The following is a 23,141-nucleotide window of genomic DNA, read 5'->3' on the forward strand; positions in this document are numbered from 1 at the left end:
GATTGGAAGGGGGACCTCATTGTAATTATCAAGAGTGCAGAGACAGGCAAATGGAAATACGTAGTCATCAGGTTTCAACAAAATTCATCTGGAGAATCACTCGGTACGCTTGTGAAGTTTAGGGCAATCTGTGCAGTTTGTTCTATCAAACGATACCCGGTCAAACAGCAGAAATAATTTATTCCGTTGCAACTGAATTAAAGCAGGTGCTACTCTTTGAGCAATTTGTTGTACGAGGGCTATTCGGAAAGTAAGGAACGATAGGTCGCGAAATGGAAACCACAGTGAAACTCAAAACTGTTTTATTTGCAACAGTTAGCTACAACTTCCAGCTATTTATCTCCATAGTCGCCGATCTGACTTAAACGTTTGTCGCAGCGTTGTACCAACTTTCCAATACCATCGTTATAGAAGGCAGCCGCCAGTGCTTTCCACCAATTCTCTACACTGGCCTACAGCTCGTTTTCTGTACCAGAATGTTGTCGTTACAGCCAGCGCTTCATGTGAGCAGGGATAAACTCAGAGGGAGAAAATTAAGGTCTGTATTGTGGGTAATCAAACATTTCCAATTGATAACTATGCAGGAGCATCTTCATTGCCCCTGCAGAATGCGTCTGAGAATTGTCTTGAAGAAGAAAACGCACGACATTTATATCATATTGGCTGCATAGGTTCCGGTGAAATTTCTCACCAGGCCCTTGTACTTGGCAGGAGACAATATTGTCCTAGGTATCTTTATCTGTTCCCTGTGTGCACAGAACTAAAAAGAACGACGTAACGCGGTAGACTGGCATACTAGAGACACTGCCCAACACACCTGTGCAGAACTTCATTGGATTTTCACAATGGTTTTCATTTCGCGACCGATGGTTCCTTACTTTCCGCATAACCCTCGTAGTTGAACGAGATAATAACAAAGACTGATGTTTTAAATGGAGAAGAAAATACGTGCCACCATTAACATTTGTAACAAGTCGGTTGTCTGTATTTCTGAGTCTATTTATGTTCTAATCCAGGTAGGTTTTCAGGTAAAAAAAAAAAGAAGAAAAAATCCATCTGGTCATTTTTAGTTATGATGCCGACGGCGTGTTGAACCATTGAACATATTGAAAGCGCTGAGGTCTATTATGGACTACAAAAGCATGCCTGCCACTCACAAGTCATAGGGATTGGCTGGTGCTACGGTGTCTAGCGTGCTAGATGAGCTCTGCAATACTGAACTCGATGATCTCATTGTATGGCCAGGCCTCTGCTTCGCGATGATTGTAGAAATTTGAGATGGAAAGGAGCTATGTGCGCTAGTGCTGCAGGTGTTGCTGTAACAGTCCCAAAGGTTGCATTGCTTCGATGATTAGTATTATTACTTTATTTTTGATGTACGATTACGAGTACTACTCGTACATTGTTTGGCCGTTGATTCTATTTGAACGTTCTGTGCGCTTCCTAGTTACGTAGAGGCAACACTGAGAAAGTCAGCTTAGTCAAGTTTTACGACAGAGTACTGCAGACGGTGAAAGATTGTTGCTATCGTCACTGACAAAAGCAGTGTACATCCAACATCCTCCCTGCTAGTTCCTGTTGAGAGATGTGGCGATGTATCCACATGATTGAGGGTCTGAATGATGGAGATCGTAAAGTGCCGAACAGAGCCAGACCGTGTGAATCTAATGTGTGTGGGCTGAAGCGGCTCCGTAGCCTTTCCTGCAGACGTCATACACCTTGCGGTGACTGCGCGGCTTTCTCGAATCGTCGTGAAACGTGACGGACTACCTGTAATCTTTCCCAGCGGGACGCCATGGCATTCTCGAAACCTGAGAGCCTCTAAGCACGCACGTCTTTTCCCTCCACGGTCGGTTATACGACTCTTTTATGTATTTCGCACTGCCATTGAGTGCTTTCTCCTTCTTGAATGGCGGTAACGCAGTAGCGACGTCTGTTCGATCATTTTCCTCTCACGTGGGCCTTACGTCTGGTCTTCATGCAAAAGAGAGTGCATAATACTTTGACTACAGCAGTCTTCACATGAATCAGTGGCACAACAGACTTGCTAGAAGGCAAATCGAACGACTGAAGGTTTCATTTGCCGTTACCCCTACAGTTTTCATGTGTATGCTACTGAATTGTCGTCTGCTGGTAACGCTTTGAGTATATGACAAATTAACAAGTGTTAATGATAGTGTTATAGCAAATGTCAGCTGTACCAGGACTCTAACCTTTAACGGGTAAGTGGTCTACTGACTATGCTACCCAAGCACGAAACACGACCCACCCTTAAAGCTTTACTTCCATCAGTACTCTATCTCCTGCCTACCAAAATTCATAGAAGCTGTCCTGCGTACCTTGACGGACTAGCATTGTTGGAAGAAACGATATTGCACAGAAATGGATTAGTAAACACTGGGAAATTGTTTCCAGGATGAATTTTCACTCTGCTACGGTTTAGTGTCTCGATGCGGAATGCATTTTTAATCTGCTAGGGAGCTTCATATCAGCGCATTTCCCGCTGCAGAGTGAAAAATCATTCTTAAAATATTATTATTATTTATTGTATGGCGTACATTAAGAGTTTTTGAATCACACTAATTGCTATACACATACGAAGGTCACTATACACGAATATCCAGCATAATATACGCACGAAAGCGCCAAAGAAGTTAGTATAGACATGCCTATTCAAATACAGAGGTACGTAAACAGGAAGAATACGGCGCTGTAGTCGGCAACGCCTACATAAGAAAACAAGCGTCTGGCACATTTGTTAGACCAGTTATTGCTGCTTCAATGGCAGGTTATCAAGATTTAAGTGACTTTAAACGTGGTGTTATAGCCTCCGCACGAGCGATGGGACACAGCGTCTCTGAGGTAGCGATGAAGTGGGGATTTTCCAGTACGACCATTTCAAGAGTGTACTTGAATATCAGGAATCCGGTTAAACATCAAATTTCCGACATCGCTGAGGCGGGAAAAAAGATCCTGCAAGAACGGGACTAACAACGACTGAAGAAAATCATTCAACATGAAAGAAATGCAACACTTACGGAAATTTCTGCAGATTTCAATTCTGGGCCATCAACAAGTGTCAGCATCAAACTTTTCAAAGAAATATAATTGATGTTGGCTTTCGGAGCCGAAGGCCCACTCGTGTACCCTTGATGACAGCACTTCACAAAGCTTTACGCGTTTCCTGGGCCCATCAACACCGACATTGTTGGTGACTGGAAACATATTGCCTGGTCGTACGAGTCTCGTTTCAAATTGTATCGAGTGGACGGACGTGTAACGGTATGGAGACACCCACCTGAATCAGTGAACTATGCATGTCAGCAGAGGACTGTTCGAGCTGGTGGAGGCTCTGTAATGGTGTGGGGTGTGGACAGTTGGAGTGACATGGGACGTCTGACCGACACGTTTAGGTACGTCTGTGACAGGTGACATGTATGTAAGAAACCTGTCTGATGCTGAGGGAATTAGATTAGGAAATGAGACACTTAAGGTAGTAGATGAGGTTTGCTAGTTGGGCAGCAAAATAAGTGACGATGGTCGAAGTAGAGAGGATATAAAATATAGACTAGCGATGGTGAGGAAAGCGTTTCTGAGGGAGAAAAATTTGTTAACATCGAGTATAGATTCAAAGGTCAGGAAGTCTTTTCTGAAAGTATTTGTATGGAATGTATGGATGTGAAACATGGGCGATAAACAGTTTGGACGCGAATATAATAGAAGATTTTGGAATGTGGTGCTAGAGAAGAACGCTGAAGATTAGAAGGGTAGATCATGTAACTATTGAGGAGGCACTGAATGGAATTGGGGAGAAGGGAAATTTGTGGTACAATTTGAGTAGAAGATGCGATCAGTTGGTAGAACACGTTCTGAGGCATCGTGGGATCACCAATTTAGCACTGGAGGGAAGCATGGAGGGTAAAAATAGTAGAGGGAGACCAAGAGATGAATACACTAAGCAGATTCAGAAAGATATAAGTTATATTAGTTACTCGGGTATGATGAAGCCTGCACAGGGTAAAGTGGCATGGGCAGCTACATCAAGTCTTTGGACCGAAGATCATAACAACAACAGCAACAGTTTCTTTGGCTCTTCAGAGTATAATACAAACGACAATAGCTACAGACCAATATCAAGATGTTTTATACAGTTTACAAGTCGTCACCGTTAGGAAATCTGCAAAGGATCCTTGTAAGCATGTGCAGGAAATGTTGATACAGTACGACAAGCTGTCTGTCAGTAAGCACCACAATGATAAGATGGTGATAAATATTTGTCAAATTTGTAGAGAGCGTCTGTACAACATCCATGGCCCGTTTGGATGCAATTCAGAGTAATCCAAACTCCCCGAGGCTGGTCATATCCAGGGAAATTCTTCTGCAATCAGTGTTGTTTCAGGGATTGTGGACGACAGTTTTGTTGCCAGTAGCGTTTACATTCATCCATGGCATTGAATTCATTTTTAGTTGTCATAAGATATGAATCGTTTTGGCGCAAGAGGAACACGTCATTTCAGATAGGGTTGTCAACAAACTGCTAGTATTCACATAGTAGCGCACTCTTCCTTTAGATATCACAGAGTGGAGTGTGACGGAGTATAGGCAATCTGTATGTGAGTGTAGAGATTACCTGATCACTACGAATGTGCTTGGAATCGTCGGATGTTACATCTATAGTACAAACTATTAAACATACGCACTGTATTCTGGAGGACACCAGTCGAGTGCCGAGACACGAAGAGTGTCTGCTGACGATTGCCAGCTAGTCTCACAGGGCTTAAGAAGCATTTTATTTCTGCTTTTGAGCTTAGCAGATGTTGGCGTCAGGTGCTCCTTAAGGGAAAGTCTGCTGCCTGACGTGATCCCAAAGTACTTTGGAAGCTGTTTTGACGAAGTGTGTCTCGCTCAAACAGGTATCAAGGGCTCTGTGTGCTAATCTACCAAACTGATGGAAAAAGTCAACTTGTCTCTTATTTATGTAGCAACCTCCATTTACGGAGCTGTTAGCTAGATATGACTTTATCAGAGGTTATGGCTGATTCAAATATGACAATTTCTTTGCTATGGATAGCTGTCACCTAATCATTCTGAAAATAGTGTATTATTCAAACCAATTCTCTGTCTGTTGACACCATTTAAAATAAACATGAGGCTGATATAAAAACATTTGCAAAAACAACAAGCTGTTACGCCAGCGACATAGTACCTGTGTAACAGAAAAGTAGTTAGAAATTGACGAGCCCAAAACCTAGTTCGGACGCCGTTAATTTTTTATCCTCTGGATTCCCTAAAATATTCCATAGGGATGATAAGTTAGATCTAACCTGTCAATAGCTGATGCTATATCTCTGAAAGTCCTAACGGTGATATAAAATGAAAGCTGAAAGCAAAGAACCCATACTAACATCTGTAAAAAACATAATCAGAGAATGAAACTTCTACTGCAAATCTTACTATACTTAATCCCGATCGAACTTTTTGCTTTGTAAGAGCATCAGAGATCGGTAGCGACATAGAAAAAGATGGAACGTTGGTTGTATGAATGACTTTGTAAAGTACCTATGTATTGAAGTAAATCAGTGTATGTTAGATGAAGTAAACAAGTAACACAGTTAAATTCGAAGACCATACCAATAATGAATTAATGACTTAAAAATTCGCTTTACGTTGAACACAGAACTTTTAAGTTCTGTAAAGCACTGCACTCTCCTGAGTTGGGTCCAAGGATGGTCTGATAAACAGATAGATACTAGCAATCGTGGTGAACCATACGGAAATACATATAATGATCACAATGAACACGGTATTTCCAGGACATTGTATTATATTTGATATCGTAGAAAGAAGGCGAAAAATTGATATTGGCATTGAGGATTCTGTACCAAAATTAACAGCTCAGGGTTTCTTTCTCAAAGTGTCCTTGTTCATTAGTTATAGATCAAGTCCCAATAGAATAATGATAACTGGATGTTTTTTACACCGGAAACAATGGGAAAATACATGTACAACTTTTAATTGTGTCATAGAAATGGCTTTGAAGAACAAAAGTTTATATTACTATTACCATTTCTTTTAAAAAACGAAAAACCAATGCAAAACCTTTCTTTCCTTCTTCTGACTGGTTGATGCAGCCCGCCACCTATTCCTGTCCTTTTCATTTCAAGTAGCACTTGAAACCTATGTTCTCAAGTATTTGCTGGATGTATTCCTGTCCTCGTTTTCCTCTACAGATTATATCCTCTACAGCTCCTTAGTACCATGGAAGCTATTCCCTGATGTCTTAACAAATATCCTATCATCCTGTCCCTTCTTCTTCTCAGTGTTGACTACATGTTCCTGTCGTCGCCCAATCTGCAGAGAACCTCCTCATTCCTCAGGTAGTCAGTCCACCTAACTTTCAACACTCTTCTGTAGCACAACATCTCTAATACTTCAATTTTTTTCTTTTCCAGTTTTCCACAGTCCGTGTCTCATCAGAATACAGTATTCTGATCCAAACGTACATTCTCAGATATTCCTGCCCAAAGTTAAGGCCTATGTTTGATACTAGTAGACTTCCCTTGGCCAGGAACAGGCATCTTCTTACACTGTCCTGGAAACATTAGAAATGATTTTACGCTTTCAGAAAACAATGACGCATCGTAAAATATTTAGCTAGTGCCATCAGCTAAACATTATGAAGTAGTTGCAGTTATTAAATCATTTCGGAACTTGCACCGTTTTTATTACCAAACTAGCTCTTTATCTGTTACCTATAAATGATTTCCATTGTAACCATCCGACGATTAGAAAGCCCGACTTCGAAGATATATACTGAAAAATATTTCAAGAAGAAAATCATGTTGCTGTAACGTCGTTGCTTTACACCAAATTCACAGCTTTCATAAACGTTTATTGGGACCACGATAAACGTTAAGTGAAGCTTGTTCTGATAAAAAATGCTAGTATTGTAGTAAATTTATTGCATTTTTCAACGACAAATGATGCCAGTGGTAGATAATAAAGTTCAAGCTAGAATTCAATGAGTTTTTTTCTAATTGTATAATTATTACACAAATGTTCATATTGTCGGTTTCGGCAAGCCACTCCCGTAAAAAAAATCACAAAAATAATCGCCTTAACCTCGCGGAAATAGTTATGTACATGTGAAATCAAGAGTTATGAACAAGATTTTATCAAAACTGAAAACGTTTCTCTTTGCCAAATCCTTCTATTCGCAGATTATTTGGCATTGTAATGGGTAAATGGTGATGGGTAAGAATTACTACCATGTGTCTGTCTTTAATTTAAGAAAAACTAATAAATGATGAACACTGAAGAACTTTTACAAAAAAATTGATGTTAATATAAAATGATTCGTTAAAAATCATTATGATTTGCCACGCAAATGGTACATGGAACTTGGAACTAACTAACTAGTTGATTGTCTATTGGCATATAACAAAGTACGGTAAAGGCATATATCCTTTGAAATTCAAAAGTAAAATCAAGAAAACGGTTAAAGCAGACACACGTTTGAATTGTGGTATGTTCGGTTATTCGAGAGAAATTGACAGAGTTACTGGCGAGAATTATTTCGCGAAAAGAAAAAAAAAATTGACTATTATTGGAAAGGTAGATCTATGTATCACACAAGTTAGGTAATATTAAGTAAACATGTCTTACATATACGCTTAAACAAAGTATTTATTTTATCGTGTCTAAACGTTTGAGACAATTCCCTTATCATATTTACAGCCTTGCAGAATGCTGGAATATATTTAAATATATTGTCGTTTTACCCCGGAAATTGCTATTACTGGGCACGCACTGAATGATTCTTGTTAGGTAAGCTTTCAGACCGATAACATATATAAACTAAGTTGATACTAATGCATCGACAATCTAAGGATACAAGAACTCTCCTCTGCAGGGAGGTATACATCCATGCATTTATGTTTCTTTGACATTTCAATAATCATTCAAGATACGATAGCATGCGTTTCGTATTTCCTCAGTGTAGACTTTTATGAGGTAATAAAGAACTCGTATGTAAGTTCTTGAGAAACATTAACATTAAAAATGTTTTGCATACGAGTTGAAAGCTGAAAATGTAACGAACAAGAAGCACTACCAGTGAGCAAACAGCCATTGATTTCGGATTTCCAGATTCACTTACTGTCGGTGCAAACACAGTAAAAGTGCAATTAAATTGCTTCTCTTGTTGGTAATTCGAAACATAACAACAAAAAACAAGTTACATTAATGAGGCCAAATGTATCATATTACTAGAGAAAATACGCATTCAATAAAAGTAAAACGTTCGAAAATGTCTTCGTGACACTATGTTATTCATGTAAGCACTGTAATTTTTAGTATTTACAACTGGTGTTCCGAGCACACAACATAAATAATGAAAAATGAGCACTCGCAAACTGTAGTCTGCAAACGATTTCGGCTATTTAAGACGGCGACAGGCCACGTCCACTGTTGCTTCAAAACCATGTACACTGTAAGTCTATAGCGCCTTCTCCATTCTTGTACCTCCATGATCACAGCTTTCAGAGATCTGAAATGGAGTAGATATTATAACCTCTGTGATATATTATCGTCATGTTTTTGTTTTAAAACAACGGACGGCTTTCGCTGATTATTTCTGCACCAGTTACCTCTGTGTGCATGGAAAGTAGAAAGTGAGATTATTTGAAGTAGGACTTAGATTAATTACGAATAATACAAACCTTAATTTATTTTGTTTCATATTTCATTTCTTTCCTGTCTTACCCTTGTTTTTTAATTTATTTTACAGGATTGTAATCGGGGACAAAAATGGCGTTCGTGTTACTAGCACGGTGATGCTACTAATCGGCCGCCATTGCTGCAGCCTTAAATGCATATTGCACAATTTATAAAAACAACCCATGTTTTTCCAAAATTTGTTTTCCGAAGTAAGATGCATTTAAAGAAACATTCCTATTCTACGCAGAAACTAGCGTTGGAGTATTTATGTTTTTTTCCACGGTCATGCATCACTCTGTTAGTAGCGGAACAACAATCACTGATTGGACCGAGTTTTTAAACCCACTCCCGTCATTAACATAATTCTATCTTCGCTCCTTACTAATCACATAAAAAAATAACATTTAATCATTTCCGAAAGAGAAGAGGAATCATACGTGTGGAGCCTTATGAACACCTACACAATGGCAGCTTTGTACTTGGACAGGCAGCGACCTAACCCTTGTTAATGCCCTCCGTTGGAGAAAGAGTATCCGGTAAACCTGTGGTCGCTACTGAGCCAGTCTCGCAGTAGCCGTCCGGAGTTTGTCTGCTGTAATGGCGGCAATTAGCGTGTCTGTAGCTCTGGCAGCGACGCCGCGCGGACAGGTAGACAATGGGTGCAGCTCGTGTTGCGACCGCGGCCTGCTTTGTTATTATGCAGTCCGCTCTGGGAAATGTTTCCTGCTGGCGTCGCGGAAGAAACGCGCCCCGAGTGGCTACGTCTCTCCTTATTCATGTAAATTCCCCTACAACATGGAATTCCAGCTCAGCAACATGTATAACGTGTCAAGTTCAAGACTACACTGGGATCAATCTAAGCAGTTTTTCCACTGATTACCTTACTAACGAGCGTCGTTTTATACGTTTTTTGAAGAACAAAATTAAGTAATGTTGCAACAAACATATCACCTTATTTTTCAACGTAGTCTGCATCCACTTGAAATATGGGTTCTGATTCCGCAGAATGTTTTTGTAGAATAAAAATTCGCTTGAGTTGCCAGTAATTTAGAAAATTAGTTGCAACTGAAGCGCATTTTTATTCTATAAATATGTTACCTACTTGCGGGTGTTCACCTGATCAAATATTTTGCTACAAAATATTCAGTGACTTAGACGATCATACATTCGTTTTATGGAAATTTCTTTCCACTGATTTTAAAGTTGGGTAATAGAAATAGCCTGTATTTAATTCTTCAGGCATCTGGATTGGTTGGACATAGCAATTTTTTTAAATTTTATGAAAGCACTAGCTTAACGCCCGCTGCTTTGCTCACGTAGACTGTATGACCTGTACATATATCTCTTGGATTTGATTTTCTTCAATCTAACTTTTATTGTTGATCACAAATATCATTCCAACACCTTCTAAACTTTACACGCTAATTAAGGCCATAGAAGCACGGTCCCTTCCGAATGTACTTCTGACCAAAAAACGATTCTGATAGCTGGAGTCCGAGGTTTTTGTTAATCATGACTTTTGCTTTCTTGTGGTGAAGTTTTCGTAGAAACTTTCATTTATTAATACATACTTCTTCATATCCAACCGAGAAGTGAAATATCAATTCTTACCTTTAAAATTTTTTTGATATAACAAGATATCTTCTTAAAGATTTTCATCCCTTATTCACTCCTTCCGTGTTGAACTTCCAAAAACAGTGGGACATGTATTTTTTGTAATTCTAACCGAGAAGCTATATACAGATTATTATGGATTTAAGTTTAAAAATGCTTTCATAATAAAAGAATTTCATAAAACTCATCCCCAATTTCACTCCCTTAGGAGACTGAATTTCTAAGAACTCTGAAACACATACTCCTCTATATCCAACAGAAAAGTCAAATACCAATTTTCAAAGAAGGAGCTTTGAAAACGCCTTAGTAATTCTTTAATAAACATGTGTTTACAAAAAAAAAGTCATCCTTATATACCCTACAGGAGTTTAATTTCCAAAAACAATGAAAAACAGGATGTTTATTTCTAACTGAAAATTGTACAAATTTTCGTAGTTTTAGATTTAAAAAATGCTTTTTCATAATGATTCAGTTTAATAAAAGTTTTCATCCAGTATTTGAAACCCTTACGAGTTGAATTTCCAAAATCACTAAAACAGGTATTTTTTTACTACCTACCGAGAACCCAAATACCAATTTTTAAAAGACGTAGCTTTAAAAATGTCTTAGTAGTACTTTCTTAAGACCTATTTTTAAAAACCTAACACTCACTATCTTAGCCCTTTGGTGGTTGCACTTCCAAAAATTCTGAAACACGAGTTTCTGTATTTTTGACCAAGAAACCAAATACCACTTTTCATAGTGTTAACTTCAAATCTGTCTTAATAGCGACATATTTTGAAAAACGCATCATCCCCTACATCACCCCCTTTGGGATGGAATTTCGAGGAATCCCGTACTAAACGATACCTACAGTATAAGACAGACATCTTCCCCAAATTTCGATTTTCTACCCTAACTAGTTAGGCCCAAGCGATGACGGGCAATAAATCAGTCAGACCCTGTTTCACCTCCTTGGGGTCGAATTTCCAAAACACTAGAACTCGTAAATTTTATTTTTAACCGATAAGCTAAATTCAAATTTTCATAGATTTACCTTTAAAAATGCTTTCAAAGTAGAATAATTTCATGAATCATTTCATCTCTTGTTTCACCACCTTACGGGTAGAATTTCCAGGAACAATGAGACATGAAATTTTTTGTTTCTAACCGAGAAGTCAAATGCCAATTTGAACAGTTGTATGTTTAAATATACTTTAGTTGCTCTTTAATAATGCTTTATTTAAAAAAAACTTCCACCATTTATTTTATTTCATAACGGTTGAATATTCAAAAATGTCGTAATATGTATCTCTGACCCAGAAATCAAATACCAGTTCTTCTACGTCTACCTTCAAAATTGTGATAATAGAGACTTATTTCCACAAAGCCTTTCATCCCCTGTCACGCCCTTCAATATGGAGAGTCAGGTCGTTCCCTGTGCGACATTTGATCTCTCTTCTGGTCGCCAATGTTCACTATGCCAAGATCCAAGTTACTTAAAGTCGTCTACTTTTTCTATAAAGGAGCCACTGAATCCAAGACCTGCATTTCTAAAGGGGACATGCTGTGGTGTGACAATCATAAGATGCGTTTTTCTGGCGCTGATATTGTCTAATACGTAGACAAGTTGTTGAGGACCATAAAAATTATCACCAATCAAAACAGTATCAACAGCACGGTGAATGTTTTTGAAGATTCCCCTAACCTTCTATCTCTCTTTTCTAAATCATCAAGTACTTCCTGAAAGATACTCTGAAGTATCAGTTGCTGCTAAATCGTACGTAACTCTGTGGCACGAACGTCGCTCAGCTCTGCGGCTTAGAGTCGCTTGTGAGGAGCAAGTGGACGCCAGCCAGTGTTCTCCACCCATCCGTCTACCGACCGCGACCGAGGGTTCTGCCGAGTTTCCCACGGCACACTCGGACCCCCGGCCGTTCTAGCTGGCTGCCACTGAGGCTCGCATGGCCAGATTGCTAGTGAATCACCACAGCTCGCCGAGGATTTATTGCTTATTGCTTGCGTGGCCTGCACGAAGAGATTCGCTTCATGCATGTGAAATAGAAATCCATTCGCAAAAAAAAAAGCGAGGGGGTGGGGCGATGGGGGTTTGCAGTCTACGGTCCGAATATTGGCTTCTAACGCAAAACGATGTTTCTGGCTCCAGTTCTGATGAGATTTTGTTGAGAGGGCTCCTCTCTCTCAGAGAGAGAGAGAAAAAAGGTAATTTAATAACAGAAAGCCTTCCGTGATAGCGGCGCTTCATTCGAGCTGTTTGTTTCTAATTTGACGCTTCAACTGAAGTAACATGAAATGAGCGAAGGACAGTGAAAGTGTTTTACAGAGCAACTTCTTTTCGTGCCGGTTCCAAAATGAGCGTGTCGCTACTTATGACAGTACTTGCTCTATTCGGTTTGAAAATTCAAGGCCGTTTCTGAACACCAAACATGAATTTCTTTATTTAATCTCTAATATCTACTTTATCGATCTTAATAATACTTGACTTGGTAAATTCTTATTAAAACAGCACAATTATAAGTTTGTAATATATGGAGCGGTCATCTTACAGCTTGTAAACGTGTGTGGACGATATATCTGAAGAAAACGATGTAAATACTATAAATAAAAGTAGGCTGATATGTCACCTAAAGGGCGCAGAATTTTTCGCAAAATCGTTTATTATAGGAAAGCACAAAAAAATGTTACAATTTTACACTTCACAGTCACATTTATTCCTATTATAAAACAAGAATAAAGAAAACATAAAATAATTTTACTCCAAGGAAAGTTACTGCAGAAGAAGCCAACTGCAGAAATTTATCGGTGTACCTATTTTGGATTCAATATCAGATATAACTGCAGGTCCCGGCGGAGTTTCGAGTCCTCCCTCGGGCATGGGTGTCTGTGTTTGTCATTAGGATAATTCAGGTTAAGTAGTGTGTAAGCTTAGGGACTGATGACCTTAGCCGTTAAATCCGATTAGATTTCACACACATTCAGATATAACTGAAATCTATTAAAGAAATAATTTGGTTGTATAATAATTTGAAGGAGTAAAAAAGTTCTAGTTATGTCAGCACCGTATTGTGGAAGTAATTGATAGTGACCGAAAACAACGGTAATTGCGTAGCGAACGCTTAGACGAAGTATGTCAGATCAAAAAGGAAAGATAAAGGGAGAGCACTGAATGGGAAAAAAAGAGAGATAATTAGATGTCTGTCGGAGAAACACCATCCTCAGACGTTTAATTCAGCCTCTCATCTACTTGTAAACCCTCTCAGAAATTTCAAACAGCGCATAATCCAAATCAGGACGAGAGATTGATTCTGAAGAATCCTCTTCGCTGTAAGAAGATTGTTTCTCCGTGATATTCTTCGTTCAATGCGTACTAGTCTGACAAGGTAGGAAGGAGATTTTCTCTAAAATACTCACGGAATCGATGCTGTGAGAATATTGCTGAGCGAAACCTCATTCCAGAGTATATGAACAAACATCATTCAGAAGTTTTTCTGGAACAAGCCAACGATTCTACACTAGTAACAGAACTCCAGAAAGATGATTTTAAAATACTTGTAAGGCAAGATATCGATAGTTTACGGACCCAAATGACCCTTATATCGATCTCTCCGTAATATGCGATGACAACAGTGACAGCAACAACAACGAAGAAGAAAACTTTGTTTAGCATCTGGAACTAAGTGTACTTAACCCGCTTCATTCATTTAACGAAGTCGGTAAACCATCGCCTGTAGTCAGTTATGTATGTTTGCGGAGCACTATTACGTTTACAGTAAAGAGACTTCCTGTGACTGCCTGATGGAGACAAGATCGACTTGTCTCCATAATACACAGTTACTCTTCGCAGCGTAACATACCTTAAGCAAATGTTTCATTATAAACACACAAGAATACACGCACGATCAGAAGGAAAAGAAGTTGACTATGGTCTATACACTCCTGGAAATGGAAAAAAGAACACATTGACACCGGTGTGTCAGACCCACCATACTTGCTCCGGACACTGCGAGAGGGCTGTACAAGCAATGATCACACGCACGGCACAGCGGATACACCAGGAACCGCGGTGTTGGCCGTCGAATGGCGATAGCTGCGCAGCATTTGTGCACCGCCGCCATCAGTGTCAGCCAGTTTGCCGTGGCATACGGAGCTCCATCGCAGTCTTTAACACTGGTAGCATGCCGCGACAGCGTGGACGTGAACCGTATGTGCAGTTGACGGACTTTGAGCGAGGGCGTATAGTGGGCATGCGGGAGGCCGGGTGGACGTACCGCCGAATTGCTCAACACGTGGGGCGTGAGGTCTCCACAGTACATCGATGTTGTCGCCAGTGGTCGGCGGAAGGTACACGTGCCCGTCGACCTGGGACCGGACCGCAGCAACGCACGGATGCACGCCAAGACCGTAGGATCCTACGCAGTGCCGTAGGGGACCGCACCGCCACTTCCCAGCAAATTAGGGACACTGTTGCTCCTGGGGTATCGGCGAGGACCATTCGCAACCGTCTCCATGAAGCTGGGCTACGGTCCCGCACACCGTTAGGCCGTCTTCCGCTCACGCCCCAACATCGTGCAGCCCGCCTCCAGTGGTGTCGCGACAGGCGTGAATGGAGGGACGAATGGAGACGTGTCGTCTTCAGCGATGAGAGTCGCTTCTGCCTTGGTGCCAATGATGGTCGTATGCGTGTTTGGCGCCGTGCAGGTGAGCGCCACAATCAGGACTGCATACGACCGAGGCACACAGGGCCAACACCCGGCATCATGGTGTGGGGAGCGATCTCCTACACTGGCCGTACACCACTGGTGATCGTCGAGGGGACACTGAATAGTGCACGGTACATCCAAACCGTCATCGAACCCATCGTTCTACCATTCCTAGACCGGCAAGGGAACTTGCTGTTCCAACAGGACAATGCACGTCCGCATGTATCCCGTGCCACCCAACGTGCTCTAGAAGGTGTAAGTCAACTACCCTGGCCAGCAAGATCTCCGAATCTGTCCCCCATTGAGCATGTTTGGGACTGGATGAAGCGTCGTCTCACGCGGTCTGCACGTCCAGCACGAATGCTGGTCCAACTGAGGCGCCAGGTGGAAATGGCATGGCAAGCCGTTCCACAGGACTACATCCAGCATCTCTACGATCGTCTCCATGGGAGAATAGCAGCCTGCATTGCTGCGAAAGGTGGATGTACACTGTACTAGTGCCGACATTGTGCATGCTCTGTTGCCTGTGTCTATGTGCCTGTGGTTCTGTCAGTGTGATCATGTGATGTATCTGACCCCAGGAATGTGTCAATAAAGTTTCCCCTTCCTGGGACAATGAATTCACGGTGTTCTTATTTCAATTTCCAGGAGTGTAGTTCACTAGCCGTGACATGCTGTTGGCCCTCAAACAATGAACGTATTTTCTATTGTATGTTTGTTTTAAAAAATCACTGGAGAGCCAGGTTCCTCGTCGTCAAACATCGTCATCATTTAATTTCATGGAGTAGGTTCGAGGGACCTGTCCGTTTCAGCTTCCTAGCTCCATTGTTCCCTGGGCCGACCTACGTCCCTTACTCCTTTGGGTACATAACGGTTTGTAAATAGTTGAAGGTAATTTTCTATATCTTCTTTTCTTAATCTAACTTCTAGTTTACATTTTATCAGTAACACTGATACCTGTATCTCATAGCAAAGACAAAATATGAAAATGATCCGGGGAAAAACTACTTGTTGCTAGTCCTCTTCACGTTGGACCATGTGGGGATATACTGCTCTTCCGAGGAATTAAGTCAACATGTCTTAGCAGCTCCAAGAAAGCTCTATACGTCTACAGACTAAGTAGTGATAGCAGCGACGTACGTTGGTGAAACCGGAACACGGGACAGCACACGTAATTTGTAGTATGAACGCTTCCTGCAACTGGTACACGGCAGGATGCAACAATGGAAAATTAGAGAGACTACTGGAAAAATGAAATGGCCCAAGAGTGTGAATAGGAGGATAAGCTGCGCAGAGCCCGTGGTCAGTAGGTGCCGTTCGGCCGAAGTTGACGTGCCGTGGAGTGACTAGAAGCCCATTAAATGTCTTTTCTTTGATGGTTCAAATGGCTCTGAGCACTATGCGACTTAACTTCTGAGGTCATCAGTCGCCTAGAACTTAGAACTAATTAAACCTAACTAACCTAAGGACATCACACACATCCATGCCCGAGGCACGATTCGAATCTGCGACCGCAGCGGTCGCTCGGTTCCAGACTGTAGCGCCTAGAGCCGCACGGTACTGTGGCCACAGGTTTGTATTAAGTGAGAATCAGGGTGGATTTAACGCACCCTTAGTCTGTTCCAGTTTTCTCCTGTTGTGGCACGCTTTGACTGTCTTGGACCTGGACCCAGTGTGTGCTGCTCGTATTGTGGCTGTTAACGTGGTGAATTTTCTGTTGGCTCTTCCCGGTGGAAACCTCGTTATGCAAGGAGCTTTCCGATCCGATAAATTGGTTTGAGTTGTGTTTCGCGATTGAATACCTTGAGGCACTGCCTTAAAAAGGGCTTAGGATAACGTGTCATACCCGGAGACACTTGTTATTGCAGTTTAATTTCCCATGTTCAGTTGTAGATTCGATGGTTTGGTAATCCTGTACAGTGTTTTATGAGGAGCTACTTGATCGAGAAGTAGCGGCTCCGGGCTCCTAAAGCGACGTCCGGAGAGCGGTGTGCTAACCACATGCCCCTCCGCACCCAGTCACGGCGTCCGCTCGGTACCGTTGGGCCTTCATGGTCTGTTACGGCAGAGCTTAGTTCAGTTTTTTGTACACTGTTTTAAGTGCGACCACGTTTAGCCTTAGACCAAGTTTATGAAGAGGACCCATCTAAGCGTCCGTTGACTGCACAAGTACTGTGTCACAGGGTTGTATTAAGTGAGAATCAAGGTGGATTTAGCGCACCCTTAGTCTGTTCCAGTTTTCTCCTGTTGTGGCACGCTTTGACTGTCTTCGACCTGGACCCAGTGTGTGCTGTTCGTATTGTGGCTGTTAACGTGGCCTCTGTACATCGGCTTCGTGAAATGTGTTGCTGCCGGCTAGCCTTGGGTTGTCTTCACTCAAGTTATGTAAATTAATGTTTGAAAATTGTATTAAAATTGTACACTTTTTTATCTTTGGGCCTTTTTCGAGACAAGTGCTATTGTTGGACATAGTGTAGAGCCCTCTTAGGATGACCGCATGTTGGTGGGCTGTGTATGAATCGCATGTGTCATAGAGTGATGTCGTCCGGGCTTGGGAAATCACAGCCCGTTGATAATAACTAACATGTACATTTGACGTTCACTGGGTATAAAAAAGCAAAGGGGTGTAAAACTATTGAGTGTTATTATTCTCCGAAGGTTTCTTATGTGTTTGTCCACTAGTCATTTGTGAACTGAAGTATAAAACAAATTTATTCCCTGTTTCAGGGCTAGTTACAGCTGATAAGATATAATTGTTCCACTGTTTGATATTTAAATGTTTTCATATGGTGGACTTTTCACACCTTTTAGTTATTTATTTACTTATATGTTTACCTTTTGTTACTAATTGGTTCTGAGTACTAATTATTGATTCTCCTCGCCGGCCGGAGTGGCCGAGCGGTTCTAGGCGCTTCAGTCTGGAACCACGTGACCGTAACGGTCGCAGGTTCGAATCCTGCCTCGGGCATGGATGTGTGTGATGTCCTTAGGTTAGTTAGGTTTAAGAAGTTCTAAGTTCTAGGGGACTGATGGCCTAAGCTGTTAAGTCCCATAGTGCTCAGAGCCATTTGAACCATTTGATTCTCCTCTTTAAATGGCGTTCTCGAGACGTTATGCATACACGTTCACCAATTGAATCACTTATTTGTTTCCTAGGATATACCTTAAGAGAATTTTCACTGTCTGCCTGAAGGAAATTATATAAATCTGTGCACACTCACAGCGCGGGATTGGCCGAGAGGTTTGTGGCACTGCAGTCATGGACTGGGTGACTGGTCCTGGCGGAGGTTCGAGTCCTCGTCGGGCATGAGTGTATGTGTTGTCCTTAGGATAATTTAGGTTAGGTAGAGTGTAAGCTTAGGGACTGATGACCTTAGCAGTTAAGTACCATAAGATTTCACACACGTTTAAACATTTTTTGTGGACACTCGTTCTGTTATTAATTGCATAACTGCTCAATGCGGCGAGATTTAAGAAACTTGCTCTGTCTGCCTGAAAGCAGCTCTATAAATCTGAGTAGCTGCTTTTCTTTTCATCGTTTTTCTGACTGCTTTGATGCGGCCCGCCACGAATTCAACTCCTGTGCCAATCTCTTCATCTCAGATTAGCACTTGCAACCTGCGACCTCAGTTATTTGCCGGATGTATTCCAATCTCTGCCCTCCTTTACAGTTTTCGTCTTCTATAGCCCCATCTAGTACCATGGAAGTCATTCCCTCCTGTCTTAACAGATGTCCTATCATCCTGCACCTTCTCCTTATTGTTTTCCACATATTCCTTTACTCTCCGATTCTGCACAGAACTTCCTCATTCCTTACGTTATCAGTCCACCTAATTTTTAACTTTCTTCTGTAGCACCACATCTCAAATGCTTAGTTTCTCTTCTGTTCCGGTTTTCCCACAGTCTATGTTTCACTACCATATAATGCTGTACTCCAAACGTGCACTCTCAAAAACTTTTTCCTGAAATTAAGGCCGATATTCGATATTAGTAGACTTCTCATGGCGAGGAATGCCCTATTTGCCATTGCTGGTCTGCTTTTGATAATCTCCATGAACCGTCCGTCACTGGTTATTCTCCTGCCTAGGTAGCAGAATTCCTTAACTTCAGCTACTTCGTGACTATCGATATTAAGTTTCCCGCTCTTCTCATTCCTATTACTTCTCATTACCTTCGTCTTTCTTCGATTTACTCTCAATCCATATTCTGTACTCATTACACTGCTCACTCCATTCAGTAGATCATGTAAGTCTTCTTCACTTTCATTCAGGATAGCAATATCATTAGCGAAGCGTATTATTGATATCCCTTCACCCTGAATTTTGATTTCCACTCCTGAATCTTTCTTTTATTTCCATGATTGCTTCCTTGATGTACAGATTGAACAGTTGGGGCGAAAGACTACATCCTTGTCTTACACGCTTTTTCATAATAGCACTTCGTTCTTGGCCGTCCACTCTTATTACTCGCTCTTGGCTGTTGTACATATCGTATATGACCCGTCTCTCCTTACAGCTTACCCCTACTTTTCTCAGAATTTCGAACATCTTGCAAAATTTTACATTGTCTAACGCTTTCTCCAGGTCGATAAATCCTATGAACCCGTCTTGATTTTTCTTTAGTCTTGCTTGCATTATTAACCGCAACATCAGAATCGCCACCCTCGTGCCTTTAGCTTTCCTAAAGCCAAACTGATCGCCGTCTAGCGCATCCTCAATTTTTTTCCATTCTTCTGGAAATTATTCTTAAGCATGAGCTTACAAGATGCATGAGATGTTAAACTTATTTTGCGATAATTCTCGCACTTGTCAGCTTTTGCGTCTTCGCTATTTTTCCGAAAGTCAAATGATATGCCACCAGACTCGTACATTCAAATCACCAACGTAAATAGTCGTTTTGTTGCACTTCTCCCAACGATTTTAGAAATCCTGATGGGATGTTATCTATCCCTTCTGCCTGATATGACCTTAAGTCCTCCAAAGCTCTTTTAAATTCTAATACTGTGTCCCCTATCTCTTCTGAATCGATTCCTGTTTCTCATTCTATCACATCAGACAAATCTTCCCCCTCATAGAGGCTTTCAATGTATTCTTTCCACCTATCCGCTCTCTCCTCTGCACTTTAACAATGGAATTCCCGTTGCATTATTAATGTTAACACCCTTGCTTTCGATGACACCGAAGGTTGTTTTAACTTCTGTATGCTGAGTCAATCCTACTGACAATCATTCCTTTTTCGATTTCTTCACATTTTTTTATGCAGCCATTTCGTCTTAGCTTCCCTGCTCTTCCTGTTTATTTCATTCCTCAGTGACTTGTATTTCTGTATACCTGAGTCTCTGGAACATTTTTGTATTTCCTCCTTTCATCGATCAGTTGAATTATTTCTTCTGTTACCCGTGGTTTCTTTGTAGTTACCTACTTAGTACCTATGTTTTTCTTCCCAACTTCTGTTATAATCCTTTTTAGGGATGTCTATCCCTCTTCAACTGTACTACCTACTGAGCTATTCCTTATTGCTGTATCTATAGCCTTAGAGAACAAGAAGCGTTTATGTCATTCCTTAGTACTTCCGTAACCCACTTTTTTCCGTATTGATTCTTCCTATGTCTTGAACTTCAGCCTAGTCTTCATTATTACTACGTTCTGATCTGAGTCTATATCTGCTATCTGCTCCGGGGTAAGCCTTACAATCCAGTATCTGATTTCGGAATCTCTCTCTGATCATGATGTAATTAACTGAAATCTTCCCACATAACTCTGCCTTTTCCAACTATACTACGTTTTCTTGTGATTCCTGAAAACTGTGTTCGCTATTACTTGCTGAAGTTTATTGCACAACTAAATTAATCTTTTCCTCTTTTATTCCTTGTCCCAAGCCCATATTCTCCTGTAACCTTTTCTTCTACTCCTTCGCTTACAACTGCATTCCAGTCCCCCATGGCTATTAGATTTTCGTCTCTCTTTACATAGTGTTTCAACCTTTCAATATCCTCATACACTTTCTCTATCTCTTCATCTGCAGCTTGCAACGTCTGCATTCACAACTGAGCTATCGTTGTCGGTGTTGTTTTGCTGTCGATTCTGATAAGAACAACCCTATCACTGAAGTGTTCACAGTAACACACTCTCTGCCCTATCTTCCTATTCATAATGAATCCTACTCCCGTAATACCATTTGCTGCTGCTACTGATATTACCCTATGCTTATCTGACGAGAAATCTTTGTCCTCTTTCCACTTCACTTCACTGACCCCTACTACATCTAGACTGAGACTTTGTATTTCCCTTTTCAGATTTTCTAGTTTCCCTACCACGTTCAGGCTTCTGACATTCGATGCCCCGACTCGTAGAACGTTATTATTTCGTTGATTATTCAATCTTTTCTCATGGTAACCTCCCCTTGGCAGTCCCCTCTCTGAACCCGATCGGGAGACTATTCTGGAGCCTTTTGCCAAAGGAGAGATCATCACGACACTTATTAAATTATAGGCCTCGTGTGCTGTGAATACACGTTACGTGTCTTTAATGCAGTGGTTTCCATTGCCTTCTGCATCGTCATACCGTTGATCCTCGTTGGTTCTTCCACCTTTAGAGGCAATTTCACTCCCCACGGACAAGAGAGTGCCCTGAACCTCTAGCCTTTCCTCCGCCTTCTTTGACGAGGCCGTTGGCAGAATGAGGGTGACTTCTTATGCCGGAAGTCTTCGGCCGCCATGATGACTATTAATCAGAATTTAAGCATCGGCGGGATTCGAACCCGGGACCGAAGACCTATTAGATTATCACTCAAGCACGTTACCCCAAGACCACGGGTGCCGTCCTGTTTACTTTATTAAATTAGAGGTGTATTTTAAGTGTTTTTTTTCCTAGTTGTCTCGAGGCAGCTATAAGTTAGTCTGCCTTCCTGTACAGGTATTAAGTTTTTAACCTTTTGAGAAGAGTCTTAAAGAGCCATATCTGTTTCCAAATGTTAATTATTTGTTGAAGCATTTTGTAAGTTGTGGTTCGTAGAGTTGGAAATTCTGAGTGTTAAATCTAAGAACCGCTGTCAGATACAGATTTTGACTTTAACTATTGCCTTGTTTAAACTGCCACTAAACGAAGGTGTATAATTTCTTAAATTGGAAAACTTCAGAGTGCTGTTTTTGATCCTGTTAACCGACCTGATTTAAGTTATTTTTCTTAAATACATATGTTTCAATAAACAGTGATTAATGATGTGAACTCCAATCTGTCTAGTCGTTCGTTTCCTGTTTGGCTGCTGTTGGTTTGTAAACACAGTAATGAAAGTTTAAATTTTTCTTTTATGTGGCTTAGAAAATGGAAGACAACTCCGCAAAAATATTAAAATGCGAAAAATTCTTTAGTATGCTGTGAAATGTGTATTATTCCTAAAAATATATAAAATTAATGGCATTCAATAAGTAATGCTACACATTTTTTTCTGAAAGGAGGTTCATCGTACTCAGGCTTCCAGTACACCATGTTATTCCCTGCTTTTTGACTAAAAAACCCGATTTTCCAACATAATCTTCAGTGCGACAACCTCACGCCACCTCACTCGAAAGGCCCCTACGCCCGCGTCGTGTGATTCTACTGGCCAGCGTCCGAGCCAGTGTTTTGCTGTTTCAATAACCTCCACATCATCCAGGTACTGCTTCCCAGAGGGTGCATCCTTCATTGGGCCAAGCTGGTGGAAGTCAGACAACGCGAGGCCCAGGCTATAGGGTGGATGAGGAAGAACAGATCAATGAAGTATACTGACCATTACCAACAGAGACGTCCCGCGGTGCATCGAGGTGTTTGAATGTGATCAGTCGATCACCCCATATTACAGTTTTCCAACTTTGCCGGAGTCGCAGCAGCGTGCGGCCGACAGGAACGCGGGTGATCGGTCAGCTTAACGCCATCTCGTTTGCAATTATGGCAGACGCCTCGCCCAACGTCTCACCACACTTTTGTTCGCTGCCAGTTGTCTGAAGGCATTATGAAAGCGCCTATGATTATCAGCAATTCTGGTTTCCCAAAAAAAAACTCTGCTTGGAAATCTCCTCTGTTACAGACACTATTTCTGAAGACTATGTAGAGAGTCACCACCTATCAAAAC

The sequence above is a fragment of the Schistocerca serialis genome, chromosome 7 (assembly GCF_023864345.2).
Source record: "Schistocerca serialis cubense isolate TAMUIC-IGC-003099 chromosome 7, iqSchSeri2.2, whole genome shotgun sequence".
Lineage (NCBI taxonomy): Eukaryota > Metazoa > Arthropoda > Insecta > Orthoptera > Acrididae > Schistocerca > Schistocerca serialis.